General features: G+C 30.4%; 3 pseudogenes; 2 read left to right on the top strand and 1 right to left on the bottom strand.

The window, feature by feature from the left end:
- The first annotated feature begins 2,671 nt into the window (after positions 1-2,671).
- LOC112085415 lies at positions 2,672-4,966 on the top strand (annotated as a pseudogene).
- A 6,116-nt stretch (positions 4,967-11,082) lies between these two features.
- LOC112085416 lies at positions 11,083-15,587 on the bottom strand (annotated as a pseudogene).
- Positions 15,588-16,667: 1,080 nt separating this feature from the next.
- LOC112085417 lies at positions 16,668-16,823 on the top strand (annotated as a pseudogene).
- The last annotated feature ends 3,572 nt before the right edge of the window (positions 16,824-20,395 follow it).

The raw sequence follows: 20,395 nt of genomic DNA on the forward strand, positions 1-20,395 counted from the left end.
CACCTTGATAAAAGCATCCTCCAAAAGACATATGAGATCGAAAAAGCCACAAACAAACAGAGCCCGACTAAACCACCTCTCAAAACCGGGTAAACAACGATGCTTTAACACCGGATATCAATGGAAAATCTGCAAAACGAGTACTCCAAACCACAAGACCCTCAAATGATCAACAGAACTAGACAACATAAGCAAAATAGCAAAGGCGACGATGAACGCATAAGAGTTGCTCTGCCAACATAGGGATACATGCCCCTTCACCAAATACCACATGAGACTAGAACTTAAAAATCAACCAAGAGAGAAACGAAAGCATTTCTACCCAACAATAACATATCTCATAATCTAACCCATTAAGCCTGAACCAAACCCAATTGAATACCACACAAACCAACAAACCATTGAGAAGCAAAGCCGCAAATCGAATGACCCACCAATTTGACACTCCGGAGCACAAGCCAAAAGAACCACATGTCTAACCATGGAAGCTTTCAAAGTGAGCTGAAGCCAGCGAGCCACCCACAGTTGAAGGAGAGAAGAGGTAGAGCGAGGGAGAACACAAGATCTATACCAACTAAAAATAAAAACCAAGGAAAAATACAAACCTAAAGACTGCAAAAGTTATTTATCCATCTAGATCTGGAATTTGAAATACAAACCTTTAAAGAATCAAATCATATAAGACGGCAAGATGTCAAAAGGCAAAGAAAAGAGAAGATATAAAAGACAAAAGGACAAAAGGCATGATGCCAGCCAGCAAAAGTCGCTGGCAAGCAAGACTAATCTCGATTTCTTCAAGAAAAAGGCAGAGGATGTTTAAGAGAGAGAAAATATTTTTTCCTATATATAATAAGAAATTCTACTTTGAGCATCATAATAATTAATTTTGAATAAAATTTTAAAATAATTACAATAAGGAAAATATTTTTTCCCAATAAAATCATATTTATCCATATAAAATAAATAAAACCGCACCTAACCACTATAGGGCTGTGAATGGAGACATTCTAAGGGTGTGAATCGTGACACATAAAAATGCGGTTTTCAAAAGTACTTAAAAAACCGCTTTTTTCACTAATCACAAGTTGTTTTGTTTATTTGCGTTTTTTAAATAGCTCGCCACGGTTTTTGAGATAAAAGATAATCTCTTGGACCGCACTATTTTTCTCTTACAACCCAATACCCAGTGGTCCAATTACCAAAACGCTGGATAAAAAAACTATAGCTGTTTCTTTTTTTTTGGTTTACTTTATGAATTTTTAATTAATAAAAAGTGATATAGATAAAGGAAAGATGAATGCTCTACAACACATTCATTCCTCAGAGAAAACAAAACAATATATTCTAACATATTGCCTTCCATTTTCTTATCTAAAAGAGACTTTTGTAATTCTGTTACAATAGATTAATATATTTAATTTGAATAAATCAGTATTTACTTTTGGCAAAAATCATTTTAAACATGTCTTTTTAGTAAGTGAAGTTGTTATAATCTTCAAATGGCTTACTTCATCATATTTTCTGTTTTAAAAAAGTTTAGTTTACTTGATAATTGTATTATGATATTAGTTCTTCAAAAGTTAAATAATAAAATACTGAAATTATAGTAAATTTGTTATGATAAAATTCTACAATTATAGTAAATATAATAAAAAGGAATACTAGCAAATACTAAAATTATAGTAAATTTATTCTATATAGAAATATAGTCAATTTATTTCATATAAAATAAATTTGTATAATATAATCATTTGACATAAATTTAGCATTTGATAAAAAATAATAATAATAATAAGTTACCATGCCACCTAAATTATTCAGTAATTATTGTAATAATAGGTTATGTATTTCATTAATTAGTAAATACAAATATATTTAGTATATAAATTATTTTATGGTAATAATAGTTTATTTTAATAATAATCTATTTACAAAACTAAATTAATTATATTCTAAATTTTACTGTAATAATTTTAACGACTAAGTTTACTAATTTATTTATAAAATATATTATTATAGTAAATATATAAATATAACAGAACATGTATTTATATCACCGTTTATACTTACATAATATGACATCAATTGATTATGAAAATTATTAAACATGTTGTAGATCACATAAATTTATATATTTTTAAAAAATATTATTATATCAAACAATCAAATAGTCAATAGGTTATTAGATTAGTTTCTAAACTTAAAACTAATTCTTGTAATTTATTTAATGTAGATATGTCGTCTGATCGTCTACAAAACACGAAGCCTTCCATACAAACAAGATCAACTTGTCCAGCAGAAAATCCAAGCCCCCTCACATAAACAACTGTTAGGATAAATATTTTTTTTGTATTCTTTTTCATATTTTAATATTTAATATTATAAGTAATAACGTAATTTGAAAATTTGCAGAACAAATACAAATACAAATAGTCGTATATACAAGAAAAAACATTAATTCAACTGTTCGATGAATCAATAATTACACTCTCAAGAATCTTACAACTGTGATAGAGAGTATATGGTTGAAAATTTCAATAAAGCGTCCAATCTGAATATAAATGATGTTTTCTTCATAAAAAGCTTGATGAATTAAAAAAAAGATATAAAAGGTGGAAGTCTCTTATGAATTCTATTGGTATCTCAGTTGATCTTGATACATCCATGATAGATGCATCTGAAGAATGGTGGAATGAATGTGAGTTCGTAAGTACATATAATCCTTTTAATCATCAAAATATGTATTTAAATTATGGCATTAAGAAATCTAATGATTTCAAAGATTTAAATTAATAAAAAGCTCTAATCAAAAGCCACCAGAGTTTTGGGATGTGATGGTAAAATTAGGTGGAACCTCATAGATTTCTATTACGGGTGGTTCACGAGAAGGTCATAGGAGACAACAATACAAGGCACAATTGCTGGATGATATACAGAATTTCAATAACTAAGTTTGCAACAACTTCGCCCTGGTGCTTTTGACCAAGCTAACTACGATGAATGAAAAAAGACAGAAGCCATATTCATTGCTTTACAAATTCCAAAGGGCACTAAATCTTACTAGGAATGTCTTAATACACTTAAAGAGCTAGTATTTTGGCGTAAGTATTTCATTGATATAGCTGGAAGCTATGACTGGTGTTTCACAGAACAACCAAGATGTGCCAACACACTTAGGTTTGGGCCCATAATTTGGAAGTCCAAATTGAGAAAGGTTATCATCTAGTAGTCCATCTTCCGGGCAAAATACAGGATGAATATGGCCCCCCTCCTTGCAACAATGGGGAACACCACCAAATGTTTAAAAATAGGGTTCATCTCAACTGTGTTCACAGTGGAGAACACCACCAAATGCTCAAAATTGGGGTGCACTACCAAATAATCAACAGTGCAGCACACCACCACATGTTCAACAATGGAGGCTTTCACCAAACTTTCAACCTTGGGGTTAACTATCAAACTTTTACCAAGAGATCAGACACAAAACTTTCAACAAGGCGGCTCATCGGGAACGAATCCAATCAATATTCAATATGGATTTTCAGTTGGGGGTCAAGTAGAAAGTACGAGGACTAACGAGCAAGAAATTTCAGATGGTGTAGCAGTAGGAACTTCACCAAACACTCAAAACAACATGCGGTCTTGATTTCACAAATTATTTTGAAGCTGGAAATCAAATACCTCGACCAGGAGGTATATTTAATATATGGGGTACCCCGTATGGAACAAACATAAATGTAAACGAAAGTCATTAAAGTTATTCAGAAGATAAAGATTAGTTTGTAACAGTCGTGTTTCATCATTCTCATTTATGTATTTGTTTTTCTAGTAATTTTTTGTGTAATTGTTTAATATAAATTTGTATTTCTCTAATGATATGTTTTATTTGATGTTTAACATTTCAGGTTTTTCGTTTATGTCAGTTACGATCACAAGGCATCTACAACCTAAGCTACAAAGAGAAGATTGAATTATGGAATTTAGAATATGAGCATAAAGAGTTAATAAGTCATCCAAGTTTGACATACTATCATCGATATTTTGAAAGAGCACCAATCTTAACAGATAGAGAATTGGGATGGAGAAATATTTGGGCTCGACTACAACAAGATGCTAGAGTGTGTCTTCAGTTACTACGAATGCCAATGCCATGTTTTATAATATTGTGTGATATGCTACAGATAAATTATGGTTTACAACAAGCATTAAATAAGAGTATTGAAGAACGCGTGGCTATGTTTCTATGGATATGTGGGCACAATGAAGTTCAACAAGATGTCGGTTTGAGATTTGGTCAAAATCAAGAGATTGTGCAGAGAAAATTTATTGAAGTTCTTAGGGCTACTGAATTACTGACATGTGATTTTATTAGAACTCCAAAAAGAGAATAGCTAAGCAGAATCCTGAAAAACTTATACAAGATCGAAGATATTGGCTATATTTCAGTATATTTGTTGGAGCTATGGATGGTACTCATGTATGCGTAAAAGTAAAACTAGAATTACAAGCAATGTATTGGGATAGACATGATAATCCATCCTTAAACATTATGGCAATATGTGATTTGAATATGTTATTCACATATATTTGGAATAGAGCACCGGGATCATGCCATGATACATCCGTTTTGACAGTGGCACCACAAAATGATTCTTAGTTTACTTTACCGCCACCACAAAAGAAAATCTTGTTGATTCTGGTTATCCAAACAAACAAAATTTTTTGGCTCCTTATAGATCATCACAAAACAGAGTTGTGAGATACCATATGGCTCAATTCAATTATGGTCATGCTCCTAGGAATAAATAAGAACTCTTCAATCAGAATCATGTGTCTGTGCGTTCTGTTATCAAGTTGGAAGGAAAAATGGAAAATTATTAAAGAATTTCCAAGATATAGTATTAAAATCCAAAATAGAGTGATAATGACTAGCCCATGGGATTATTATCCAGTATCCGGTCTCTGATCCGGTATCTGCTCCAATCTGATCCATAAAAACGAATATCCGTGTAGTTCGGATACGGATTCATATATTGAAAAAATTTGAAAACGGATATCCGATATGCGATATTCGTTTGTTAAATATTTATTCATTTTTGATAATATTTATTTATAACACATTGAATATGCAGTGAGTGTGAAGTTTGGATAAGGTAAGAATCAGTTTAGAAATCATTGGACATGCAATCATTTTTCGTTTCAATTATGTTTGAATGTTGTTTTTGGTATAACTCCTTTACATATGATTGAAACTCATATTGCATGATAATTTTATATTTTAGATTGTTAGAGAAGAACATGAAAATGGATAACACATGAATATGAAGATAAATTAACTTCTTTTACTATGTAAATTTTTTAAAACTTTTTCTATTTGAATGCTACTTGAATGCTTTTTAAATCTTTGCTATTTGTAACTTTTGCTATGATGATACATTTTAATTATCTACGTTATTTTTTTTTTTTTTTAAATCAACAAAACTGGAAATCCGATCAGATATCCATATATTCGGTTTGTGAACAAATATCCGGAGCTTTCAGATCCGGATTCGGATAGTAAAATTGATTATCTGGCGGATATGGATGCGGATCCGGATACCTTGAAAAGTCTAGATATCTGACTCCGTTCCAGGCCTAATAATGACTACAATGGAATAACATAATTTTATCAAAATTTCAGATTTCTCAGATACAGATTTTGCAAATGCAATGACAGAGACAGAAATAAGCAATATAGAACCTGAATATGATTTAAATGACATTGAAGGAGCAGAGGCAGCAGATGGACACTATATGGAGCAAGTAATAGACATAATTGTAAATATGCTGTGGAATCAAAGAACTTGGTGATAGTTTTTACTATATTATTTTTCATTTATTATGATTTATCATATTTTTTTTATAATATATATTTTTTAAAATAAACTTTTACTTCGAATAAAGTTTAAGTATTCAAGGTTCATATATTCAAAACAAATAATTTCAATAACAATTATATTAATTGTTCTATATTTATTTATATTATATTTATTTATAATTTGTAATCTGTACTGCTTGTTGTCTTATCACCATTCAAACATTTTATTATGGACCCCAAACTATTTTTTCACCAATCAAACATTATTCGTACCGCTTATTATATACTAACCGCACTTGTTCCAAAAATATTTTGTTCTTGCATGTAGTGCAGTTGAACCGTACCACAGTTTTGAACCGCTTTTCCTAAAGCTTTGAATGGCAACTGAAAAAATAGATTTCACCAAAAAAAAACCGCTATATTGTCACCAATCAGAGATTTTTGTATAAATTTCATTTTTTAAATAAAAATATAGTTCACAGATTTTAACAATGAATAAAGAGTAGTACCGCTATTCAAAACTGAAACAGTCGATTATCCTACGGTCCAATACAAAAAATACTGTACATTATTTTCTATTTTTATTTTTAATAATTTTTGTTTTTTAATTAATAGAAGTTACTATATACATTATGGGTTCGAATGGTGACAGAGTTTTTGGCTGTGTGGGAAAAACAGCTTACGAGTGTGGTACGGTTCAACTGCAGTACATGCACGAATATGTATTTACCGGACAAATGTGGTTAGTATATAATACACGGTGCAAAATGATGTTTGATTAGTAAAAATAGTTTGCAGTCCACAATAAAATCTTTGAATGGTGAATAAGACTAAAATGGATTATATTATAAACTATATATGATATATATGAGATTGTATGTGTTTATATAATATAGTATATGATAACATATTATTAACCATATATGATATAAGTGAGATTATATGTGTTTATATATATATATATATATATATTATTATATTGTGTGTGTGAGGTGAGTGACGATAGGATGTGAGAGTAAAAGGGAAGAAGATGGTTTTCAAATTACTTTATGATTATCCATCAACATTTACACATATTTATAGAAGAAAAGTAATCATAAATATACAAGAGGGGGTGAAAATCGCAAATCGACACAACTAATGGCAGTAAAAGATATTAATAAAATAATAATGATAATTATCTTATTTCTCTAATACTCTCTCTTAATTATCCATCATTATTAACGCATTACGTATTGTCTTGTTAAAAATCTTACCATGGAAAAATCCAATGTGATAAAAACCATGACAAAGGAAAAAAAGTATAGTAACGCAATCTCCCCTTGAAATGATGGAAATAACGGTTTTTTCATAAATCCCGCAAATGACACATTCTAATACTTTGAAGATGCTTTCTGAATGTTGTAGTAGGAAGCGCCTTTGTAAAGAGATCTGTTGCATTGTCACTTGACTGAATATACTAGATATCGATTTCTTGATTCTTCTCAAGCTCTCGGGTGTAAGAGGAAAATTTTGGAGGAATATGTTTCATTCTAGCACTCTTGATATAGCTTTCTTTTAGTTGAACGACACATGGAGCATTATCTTCGAACAATTTTATCGGCTCTTTGTTGAAAACTATTCTGCTTGCTTCTTGTAATGATGAGTCATATATCTGAGCCAAACACATTATCTACATGACTCATGAAGCACAATAGTTTCTGCATAATTTGAGGAAGTGGCGACTAATGTTTGCTTTTGAGAACGCCAAAAGATTGCGGTTCCTTCAAAGTGAAACCATATCCGGTTTGCGATCGAGCTTTATGAGGATCTGATAAATAGCATGCATCTTCAAAACAGACTAAACCAAGTTTGGAGTTTCTAGGATAAAATAATCCCAAGTCAATTGTTCCTTGAAGTAACAGAATATATGTTTTATTCCATTCCAATGTATGCGCTTAGGAGATGAACAATATCTTGCCAGTAAATTTCTAGCAAATGCTATATCCGGTCGAGTACAATTTGCAAGATACACAAGTCCACCAATAGCGCTCATATAAGATATTTCAAGAGCTAATATTTCTTCGCTATATTCACAAGGCCGAAACTGATATTTTTATGTATCGAGTGATTGATTAACCATTGGAGTACTCAAAGGAGTCGTTTTATCCATACAAAAGCGTTTTAATATATTTTTAGTATAATTTGATTGATGTACGAATATTCTATCTCGGAAATGCTCTTTTCGTAATCTAAGACAAAACTTTGTCTTTCTGAGATCTTCCATTTCGAACTCTTCTTTCATATGAGTTATTGCATCATCAATCTCTTTTAGAGTTCCAATAATGTTCAGGTCATCCACATAAACAGCAATGATCACGATTCCTGCCGAAGATTTCTTAATAAAGACGCAAGGGCAAATTGCATTATTCACATACCTTTTTTTTTAGCAAATATTCGCTTAAGCAATTATACTACATGCTTCCGGATTATTTTAATCTGTAAAGTGATCGATGTAATTCGACCAAACATATTTCTTTCAATTTGGAACTTAATGCTTCAGGCATTTTCAATCCTTCAGGAATTTTCATATAGATATCATTATCAAGTGATCCATATAGATATGCTGTCACAACATCCATAAGATACATTTCAAGATTTTTGGATGCCGCAAGACTTATTAAAAATCTGAAGGTAATTGCATCCATAACCGGGGAATATGTTTCTTTGTAATCAATTCATAGTCTTTGAGAAAATCTTTGGGCGACAAGTCAGGCTTTATATCTTGTCACCTCGTTTTTCTCATTTCTTTTTCTCACAAAAACTCATTTGAACCCAACAGGTTATACATTTTTAGGTGTTGTGATAATAGATCCAATAACATTTCTTTTATTGAGATATATTAATTTCGTTTCTATGGCCATTTTTCACTTCTCCCGGTCAGATATTTTCTGACATTCTAATATAGATCTTGGATCTGGATCATCATGTTCATATTCAATTTTTTGCATACAGAGAATAAAAATATTCCATCATTATCTTCTATTTCATCTCTAGCCCATAATATTCCATCTTAGGCATAATTGATGGAAATCTCATATTTTTCTTCGTCATTTTTCTATGTATGTGATTTTTCTAGACCATTTTCATTTTGTTCTCGCAATTTCTTTTTCTTTCGGGGATTTTTATCCTTTGAGCCGATCGGTCTCCCCCTTCTTCAACTGAGATTTGGGTTCATTTGCTAATTTTCTATCATTTTGTTTTTATAGAACATTGATTCCCGATGGAACATTTGCAGCGGGTATATATGACATTGTCACCAATTTCGTATCTATAAAAACATCTGGTAATTCATTTGCCATATTTTGTAAATGAATTGTTTTATGAACTTCGAGTTCACGTTGTTTCGTAGGGGGATCAAGGTACAACAAAGATGGTGTGCAACATGTAACATCTTTCGAAACTTCTTTAATTCCTCCCCTTTATGCTGGAAATTCATCTTCATTAAACTGACAATCGGAAAAATGTGCCGTAAAGATATCACCAGTTTATAGTTCAAGATACTTTACTATACTTGGTTATGTATAACCGATATATATTCCCAATCTTCTTTGCGACCCCATTTTTTATATAGGAACATAAACCGAACACCCAAAAGCACACAGGTGGGATACATTTGGCTCCTGGCCAAATGTTGATTGTATTGGAGAATATTTATTATATGAACTCGTTCTTATCTGAAACAATGCCTCTGCATGCAATATACCATGACCCCATACTGAAATTGGGAGCTTTGTTCTCAATATTAACGGTCTACCAATGAGTTGCAGCCGTTTAAGCAATGACTCAGACATGCCATTTTGTATGTGAACGTGTGCAACAGGACATTCAACATCAACATCATTAAAAGCTTGGGAAATGAATTCACCAGTGTTATCAAGTCTTACTTTCATTATCCTATAATCAGGGAACTGTGCTCTCAACCTGATTATATGGGCAATGAATATTGCAAAAACTGAATTTTGTATTGTCAATAAACACACATGTGACCACCTACTGAATGCATTAATTAATACCATAAAATATCGAAATGGCCCGCATGGTGGGTGAATAGGCCCACATATATCACCATGTATTCTCTCTAGGAGTACTGGAGATTCATTCACGATTTTAGCTGGTGATGGCCAAGTTATGAGTTTTCCTTGAGAACAAGCATTACATATAAATTCTCCCGATTGAACAATCTTCTGGTTTTCAACAGATGGCTATTAGAATTTTCCACAATTTTCCGCATCGTGACTGAACCAGGGTGCCCTAATCGTTCATACCAGATTCTGAATGTACTTGTAAACTTTAAGTTTAGGGCAACATATGATTCAGTCATATTTATCTTCGTGGAATATATTCTGGAGGATAATGCTGGTAATACTTCTAATACAACTTTTCTCTCCGAAATAACTGATGTAATGCAAAGATATTCAATGTTATTCTTATTCATAGTTTCCATTTAATATCCATTTTTGCGGATATCTCTAAAACTTAACAAATTTCTGGGATTTGAGGGAATTTAACGCATCATTCACTTCAATTTTTGTTTCTCTTGGCATTGAAAAACTGACTATTCCGAAGCCCATAGTAATTTTTGTATTACTAGATATTGTATTCACGTTTTTGGCAAAATCTTTCATTTCAAGAGAGAAAAAAATATATTTTAACTTTAAGTATTGTGTGCGTTGTAGCACTGTCTGCCAGACATATATCTCCATCCTCGATCTTAACCTTTGACATTTTCTGAATTCAAGATACTCATAAAAGATGAATTAATATAGCAAAACAAAAGGGTTTATATTATAATTTTACAACAAAAGATACATTTATAAACATTAGATTTTATATTTTTTATTTTTCACACTATATATACATTATGTCACATATTCTTCTTTGGGAAGATTCTACCCAGTTTGATTTTCGTTGATATCTTCGGGATCAACCATGAAATCAGAAATATCCAGATTTGTATCATCGTTTATACCATCGAAAGAAAGCCTGGATTCGCCATGGATGAAGTTGATTTTCACCTTCTTTTCCTTTCGTCTTTTGCAATTCTTGGTACAGATCGCCTAAATATTTTGGCGTACGACAGGTACGGGTCCAATGTCCTTTCTTGCCGCATCTGTATCAAGCATTCTCATATTGCTTATTATTCACACGACCAACTTCATTACCTTTGAACTTTTTGTTATTTCTTACATCGTTGAAATCAGCAAGACGGAATCTTCTTCCTCGTCCATGTCCTTGACCACGTCCATATTCTCGTCCACAATCACGGTCATTTCCTCGACCGCGTCCACGTCTATTTTGTCAATTATCATAGCTGGATGATGCAACATTCACTTCTGGGAATGGAGTTGATCCAGTTGGACGAGTTTGATGGTTTAACATCACAAGTTTATTATTTTGTTCTGCCACAAAGAGAACTTGCATCAACTCTGAATACTTCTTGTATCCATTTTCCCAGTATTGTTGTTGCAGGACTATGTTTCCAGGATGAAATGTTTGGAGAGTTGTCTCAATCATATCATAATCACTTATCTTTTCTCCACATAACATTATCATGGAAGTGATTCCAAATAGAGTAGATTTATACTCACTAACGCTCTTATACTACTGGAACCGGAGGTTCAACCACTCATGTCTAGCCTTTGGTAAGATCACATATCTCTGGTGATCAAACCTATTTTGGAGTGATTGCCAAAGATATGTAGGATCTTCTTTCGTGATATATTCATCTCTTAAACCATCGTGGATATGATTGAATAAAAAGATCATGACTTTCGCCTTTTTCTCTTCAGAAGTTGTCCTTGTTTTATGTTATCAAGGAGCTGATTTCCTTTTAGATGAATTTTTGCAGCTAGTGGCCCATCTCATATAATTACTTACGGATATATCAAAGGCAGCTATCTCGAATTTTACCAAATTTGACATGATAATTGTAATCAATATAACAATTTATAAATTTGGTTATAATCAATTTTTCAAAATTCTGATTTTAATAAAAACAAGATAAAAATGTAAGTTAGCAAACATCATAAAAACTGAATTTAAAAACTGAATTTAAAACAACAATAAACAGAATTAAAGAACAATAAATTTAAACAATATAATACTCGTCTTCTGGATGGAATTAACTATGCAATTCTTCTGGAACTCTTTTATATATCTTCTGGATATATATTTTTTATAGTTCTTCTGGAGCTTTTTTTTTATATATGTTCGGGACATTTTTTTTTCAAGTATGTCTTCTAGATATCATATGTTTTTCTTAGTTCTTCAGAAATTTTTCTTAAATGATCTGAGGAGACAACTACCATATGATGATAAAACAACCATATATTTGATCTGAGGAGACATAGTCTACCATATGATCATAATGATCGTAAAGGCCTAGCCTACCATAATGGTCGGATTGAATTAAACATAAACGTAAACAGATTAAACATAAAGTAAACCTTACTTTTTCGGTATAGAAACGGATTGTGCTGATAACGTATTATAAACTATTTATGATATAAGTGAGATTATATGTGTTTGTATAATATAATATATGATAACGATTATAAAAAATATAAGATATATGTGAGATAATATGTTTATATATATATTATATTGTGTGTGTGAGGTGAGTGACGAGAAGATGTGAGCGTAAAAGTGAAGAATATGGTTTTTTCAATTTATCTTATGATTTGACATAGACAGTTACACATATTTATAGAATGTAAGTAATCATAAAATATTATACAAGAGGCGGTGAAAACCACAACTCGACAAAACTAATGGCGGTAAAAGATATTAATAGAATAATGATGATAATTATCTTCTTTCTCTAATAGATTACAGATTATAGATAGATATTAGAAATAAATATATAATAATTAGTAAATTTATAATTAAATTATTTATTTTGGTTAATGAATAAACAATTTTATATATTTATGAGCTTCAAATATTTAAATTTTATTGCAAATAGAGGTTTATTTTTCAAGATACATATAGTTCTAAATGAGATAAAATAATAATTCATAATAAATGAAGTACAATACAATAAAAACTATCATCAAATATTTTGATTCTATAATATATATGCAATTCTGTCTCTTATTTGCTCCATATATCCATCTGCTGCCTCTGCTCATTCAATGTCACTTAAATCATATTCAGAATCTATATTGTTTAGTTTCGTTTCACTCATTGCATTTGTAAAATCTGGATCTGTGAAATCTGAAATTTTGATAAAATTCTGTAATCCCATTGTAGCCATTATTACTCTTTTTGGATTTTAACATATATCTTGGAAATTCCATCATCAACCTTTTCTTCCAACATCCAAAAGTTCTCTCGAAAACAAGATGTATAGATGCATGATTTCGATTGAAGAGTTCCTGTTTATTCCCAGGAGCAGGACTATAATAGAACTAAGCCATATGGTATCTCATAATTCTGTTTCATGATGATCTATAAGGAGACAAAAATCCTTGTTTGTTTGGATAATCATAATCAACGAGATAATACTTATCTGGTGGTGGTAAAGGGAATCCAGAATCACTTTGTTGTGTCATTATCAAAACGGCTACATCGTGGCATGATCATGGTGTTCCGTTCCAAATATATGTGAATAACATATTCAAATCACATATTGCCATGATGTTCAAGGATGGATTATCATGTCGATCCTAATACATTCCTTGTAATTCTGGTTTCAATGTTATGCCTACATGAGTCCCATCTATAGCTCCACACAAATTTACTGAAATATATCTAATATCTTTGATCTTGTATATGTCTTTGAGGAACTCTGTCTAGCTCTTCTCTTGTTGGAGTTCTAATATAATCTAATGCCAAAAATTCAGTAGCCCTAAGAGCGTCAATAAATTTTATCTGCACAGTTTCTTGATTTCGACCACATCTCAAACCAACAAATATTTGAACTTCATTGTGTTCACGTTCACATATTCGTAAAAACATAGTCACACTTTCTTCAATGCTCATATTTAATGTTGGTTGTAGACCGTAATTTTCTGTAGCGTATCACATAACATTATAAAACATGGCATTGACATTCATAGTAACTGAAGACAAGCCCTAGCATCATGGTGCTCTTTCAAAATATCGATGATATTAATTCAAACTTGGGGAAGAAGATGAAAATGGAGGATAAATGATAGAAAAAGGTAGATAGAAATGAGAGAGAAAAACCAAAGAAAGCTGAATTGATAAATCTACCATTTAATTTTACATTAAGGCATAATCGAATGATTCACATATCATTTTTTAAAACCATCACTAATGCCCTTGGCTACGCGTAACTAAGGGCATCTTTAACCACAACCCAAAATTTGGTGTTATGGTGTTACTAGTTTTTTTTTTTATCTCCAACCACAATATAAAAAAATCATACTAAAAATAATATTCTCAATTATTATATTATTAATTTAAATATTTCTATGATTTTTCTAATATTTTTTTGAAATACTAAATATTCTTATAACTTATTAATCTATAAATATAAAGCCAGCTTTTTCTCTCTTCTCCTTCCGCTACCTCAGCATCTATATGGCAATTTTTAATTGGTTTACTTGCATAACTAAAATAATTAATGAATAAATTTATCTAACATATAAAAAAAGCAAGTAAAAATAGTTACAGAAATTTTATTAGATTTAATATAGTTTTTTTTTTGTAAATTAAAGAAAACATATATCATTTTCCACACTTTAATCAAGATATCTTACTTATATCCAAAATTTCAGATATATGATTTTAGTTTTGATTCATAATAGTTGTTTGGTCACAACTTAAATACATATAACAATTCAGAAATTTAAACCGGGGTACCGAGATGACATAAGTAATATCTAATGGGTAGAAACGAGCACTCTGTGCTAATTTATCTACTTTGTGTTGTTTTGCGCATGAGATGAATGAGATTAAAAAAATAATAAACACATTTTTACTCTTCACTCTTCAGGTGTAGACATCATCTTCACAAACTCAGAATAGTCTGTTGCATAAGATATGGTTGTCTTCTAATTTGCAATCATACAATACATCACCCATATGATCTCAAATTAGAACCATTGTAATTATAATTTTAAATTTTGAATATATTACAAATAAGCATTAAATAGAACAGAAGAAAACAATTTATGCACCAAAACCTTTAAAATGTTAATATTTTTCTTTTTTTTTTTCAAAAAAAAAAAGCTAATTGCATAATATTAACAATCAACGCAAAAAACAAAACAAGTAAAACTATGTACTATTAACTAAACAAATACATAGATGATCATAATTTGAGAAACTAAAAATAAAAACTAAAAAATTAAATATCTAGACATATCTTAATTTGATAGAAACAATTTAGTTAATTACGAGATTTATAAAAATAATATAACATTAAATAATACAAATAGTTTAGATATTGTTTACCACGTCCGCGAGTAGTGCAGATTATATCGATCCTAGTTGAAAGTTAAATATAAGACACAGTTGGTAAATAAAAAAAATATACATTGTATTAAATCTCAGAATTAGTATATTCGGACAATATATGTTCAATTAATGCATTTTGAAATTTAATATGAGCTTCCTGGTTTTTGATTTGTGTATGTCGTGCTAAGAATTTTTGAAATACAGTATCATCATTATGTCCTGCTAAGAATTCTTGAAATCGAACATCATCATCACCTGTCATCTCAACTTTTTCACTTGGAACATCACATTCATCCTCTATATGATCATATTTTGCATTATGTACAAATTATCATTATATCATATAATACTTTTTATTTTAAAAGCGTGATGGTTCAACTACAATTGCAATTCTTGACAGTAATACTCCAAATGCACATTCTTTGTCTTATCTACAAGCATCTTGCTTCATTGCAAATATTTTTTTTGGGACCACATAGATCATGAATTGCTTGAACAAGAATGGACCATTTTGATATATGCCATCAGTTAGATAAAAGCCCATATTATAATCCTTCTCATTAATAACATAATTAGCGGGTGGAGCAGTTCCTTTAGTTAGATTAGCAAAAAGATGAAATGCCTCTAGCACATGGTATATAAAAAAAAGATGAGTCGATCTTAGCCGCTGAATTTTATTGACCAAGATTTAACTCTTGCATTGAATAATCACTTTATGTATTATATCAATTATCACATCTAAGAAAAAAACAACTCTATCTTAGCCGTTGCATTTTTTTGACCAAAATCTTATAAGTTTTTTTCCTTCACTTTTCTATTTAAATGTATACTACTCTTTGAATGATCAAACATCTTGATTATTTTTTCTTACCACTAATATTTGTACTAAAATTACTTCAATTTGCTCGTTCATTTTCCGTTGACGAATATATGTCATGTGTATCTTGATGTTTCCCAAAATCCAATCATAGGAATAAACCAATCAAAAGTTCAGTTTTGGACAGAGTTCAAACTGAATATTAAAAATCCAAGATTTTTTCTCATCATCCAAGACCATGGGGATCTTTACAAACTCGAATGACAACAATTCTTGCTTCAGTCTCTAAATTATAGAGATGCGTTAACCAGATTGAAAATAAGAATTCTAGCAATTCTTCTGAACAAGATATGACAAGTGCATATATATATATATATATATATATATACTTGGTCAAGGTAGCAAAAATGAAAGAAGAGAGAAAAATCTTATTTGCAGATTTGAGTTCTATATCTGATCTTGCTTGTCGTGTGTATATTAAAAATAAGAGATAACATTTTTAGAAAATAGCACAACCGAACAAATATGAAGAAGGTGGAGAAGGTTCTCAATACCAATATTATGGATCTCAATATCGAGCATCTCATTATCAAAGAGATTTAATTCGACGAGAATATGCTCAATCTCAAGGTGAAGACCAAATATTACTAATTAACAAGAAAAATTTTATCCATATTATAACTATTTTAGCTGAGCTGGAAATAGCTTTCCCGACAATATATTATTATTTAAGTTTATTTTAGGTTTTTAAAAATTATCTTGTTGCATTCTGTTATTTGTTTGGTTTTTTTTTTTTTAAATTTTATTTTTCAATATTTAATCAAAGTTTATTATGTATTTTAATCAATTTGCCTGATAATTTAAATATTGTTATAACTAAAAATAGATATTAATTATTATTGTGTCTTTTGATCTTTTAATTTTAACTAATATTAAAATTTCAATACATAATATTATTAAAAATATGTTTTAGCGTTGCTACAGTATCATACCAAATTTGAATCCTTTACCAAAATTGTTTTGGCTTTTTCCATCTGAATGATATAAAAAAGTAAAACTTTTTAATATATAAAAATTTCATATAACTAGAGGAGAAAAATAAAGAGGGATTTGCTAAAAATGACCTAAAATTTGACTTAAAATACAAAAGTAGACCTCTATTCAACTTAAAACAAAGTAACCCAAAAGGATAGTGAAATTACAATATAATCCTGTATGAACAAACAAAAAACAAAAATCTCAATTACAGTTGTAACCTTCCGAAGTCTACTGAAGAATATAGAAATCTGCTTGTAGACTTCAAATGAAGACTACTATGTAACTGAATCATAAAAAAAAAAAAAATTGGTTTCAAATTTATAATCATAAATTAAATATGGACATTTCTGATGTATATAAATTATTGTTTCATATTCATAAGTTTTAGTTTATAGTTTCAATAATGAGTGCAAAATATGATTTAGGGTTTAGAGTTAGTAGACTTTATATAAAAGTCTGCGAAACCGAATAAATTACTTTAACCAAGATTTAAACTGAAATTGAACCAACGAGTGTAAATGATAGTAGTCTTCAAATGAAGTCTACTAAACCAAAAAATTTATCTTAACCGAAATAGAATTGAGAATATTTATTCTAACCAAAAAAATTTCCTAACCCGGTAAAAACTAATTAGAATTTAGCATTTAATGAAGTCTGCTAAACCAAAAAAAAATTAACTTATCCAGAAATTTTATCCCATTATATAAAGAAAGTAACCCTAATTTTGTAATAAAAATAAAACCCTCGCCTCTTTCTAAAACGGCGATGTGCTCCACATTCTTTGGCCTCTCTTGTCGTTAACCACCGCCGCCTCTCTCGCCGTTAATCTCTGCCATATTTTCCTTCTTGCCGGTTGTTGTAGTGGTAAGCCATCGTTATTCTTCTTTTTCTTTGTGTTTATCTATTCTAACCTATCTTTAACTCTCCTCATCTCATGAATTATCAGAAATTTATTTCTTTACCTTTCTGATGAAAAGAGATGAAAGCAAGATCTCACCTTTGTCATCCCTTATTCCATCTCTCCCAGAGATCCAATCCCAAAATCCCAAGCTCACTCTCAGATATGCACACAGCATCTGCTCTGGTGAAAATCTGATGGGTTTCATTTCCATGTTCTCCGTCTTATCACCACCAGATCTGACAGCTCACGGCCTCTGCCTCCGCCGTTCAACACATCTAAACCGTCAGATCCTCTAGATCTGCAGCGCGTTTCCCATTTTCTGACCATCGGTTTTATCTCTGGCGTCATGGATCTGAGGGATCTCTCACCAGTGATTTTCCATGAGCAGTGCCATGTCCTGTATGTGCTTTATTTGTGTTGTCTTTATTGAATATTTTTATTTCCATAGTTATAAAGATATTCTGTGTGCATATCAAAACTATTTGATGTTTATTGATTACTAAATCTTGGTTTTTGAAGCTTCTTCGTTGATATAGATAGTTAAGTATTTAAGAGGATTTTTTTACCATAACTGTGTATTTTATTTTTCTCTTCAGGTATCTTGAAGAGGGAGAAGAAAGACGTATTGTTGAAGGTGTCCCAGAAGATGACTCATCGGATTCTTAAAATTCACCCTCGTAAATTTCATGATTAATTTGTTAATTTGTTGTTTTAAATACTTAAGTCAATTGAACATATTATTGTTTATCTCCTAATACTTATGTATTGTTTATGGTCATCTTCAATCTGGATTTGTATTTTTTTTTTTTTAATTTTTGGATATCAATTTCAAGTTGACAAACTTTATTATTATTTAGCTTAAATTGAATTTAAGAATATTTATGTTCTCTCAAGTTCAATCATTAACATGATGTTCAATTTTTTTGTTCATGATGAGTATATGTGTAGGAAAGTGACTACATAAGCGACTGAGTTTTATGATATTGTTGATATGGTGCAGAAACGATATGAAGATAATTCTAATTTTAGCCAGAGATTCCTAAACAAGAAGAATATATCTATTTGCTCTACCTTTATTATTATCTCATTTATATTGTAACCAATTCTCATCACAAAACATTCTTTTGTAAAGTTAATTTTTGATGCAATATATAAACCTTAAACCAAGCGTTTCTTTTGGTCATGTTTATGTTGAATGAGATTACTATTATTATTTTTTATGCTAGAAACCAAATTTATCATAATAAGCTAAATTAACTAACCATACACTTCATCACATTTCAAAAGTTATTGCTAATAAGACATCTCTCATGTGAAGTCTGCATGCAATAGTATTGAAAAGTGATCAAGGTCCAACCAGACATGCAAGTTTAGAAGAATGAACAAATTATAATCATTTTGTGCCATCTCAATAAGTTCCTTAAATGTACAACCATCACTTAAAAAGAACATTATTCCTCCTTTGCCACTATCCACCACAAAATGCCACAAGTTTTCTTCCATCTTCCATTATCCATAAACATGTAGTTGAATCATTATCTATAATAAAACACAAAAAACTATATTAGTAAATAAAATTACAAACAACATTTTACAAACACATAAGTAACAAGTTTTCTACATAGGAGACTTCATTTGCAGACTTCATATGCAGACTTCGTTTGCAGACTTCATGTGCAGACTCTGTTAGCAGACTTCGTATGCAGACTTTATTTGAAGTCTACTCTTCCAAGCTAATTAGCTATTAAATTAAGAAATTTAATTAGTCTATAAATATCGATTTAAAACAAATGAAACTCATTGAGTAGTTAAAACAGTTGCTAAAACACATGCCAAAACCTAAAATAAAAATCATTACAATTTTTTTTATGAATGCGTTTTTAAAATAATGATACCACACAGACTTCTCGTGCAAACTTCATTCGTAGACTCCATGTGAAGTCTACTTTTCCATTAGAAGTCTGCAAAAGAAGTCTACCTAAAAAATAAGTTATTTTTGCATTTGACAAAAACATTGACTTTATAAGAGTAGACTTCATCAGCAGACTTCAAGGAAAAAAGATTAGTTCTACATTTGAACAGAGTTTTTATTTTTGGAGTAGACTATAGGTGAAGTTTGCGATTGAAGTCTGCAGACTTCTACTGAAGTCTACTAAAAAAAGGTTAGTTTTGCATTTAATTTTCCAGAGTAAACGACAAGTGAAGTCTACTGAAAAAGGTTAATTTTGTGTTTGACTGAAAATATTCAGAGTAGACTTCACCAGAAGTATACTTCATTTTTGGGAAGTATACTCTTAAAAGAAAAATTTAAAAG

Source organism: Eutrema salsugineum, unplaced genomic scaffold, assembly GCF_000478725.1.
Source record: "Eutrema salsugineum unplaced genomic scaffold, Eutsalg1_0 scaffold_3, whole genome shotgun sequence".
Classification (NCBI taxonomy): domain Eukaryota; kingdom Viridiplantae; phylum Streptophyta; class Magnoliopsida; order Brassicales; family Brassicaceae; genus Eutrema; species Eutrema salsugineum.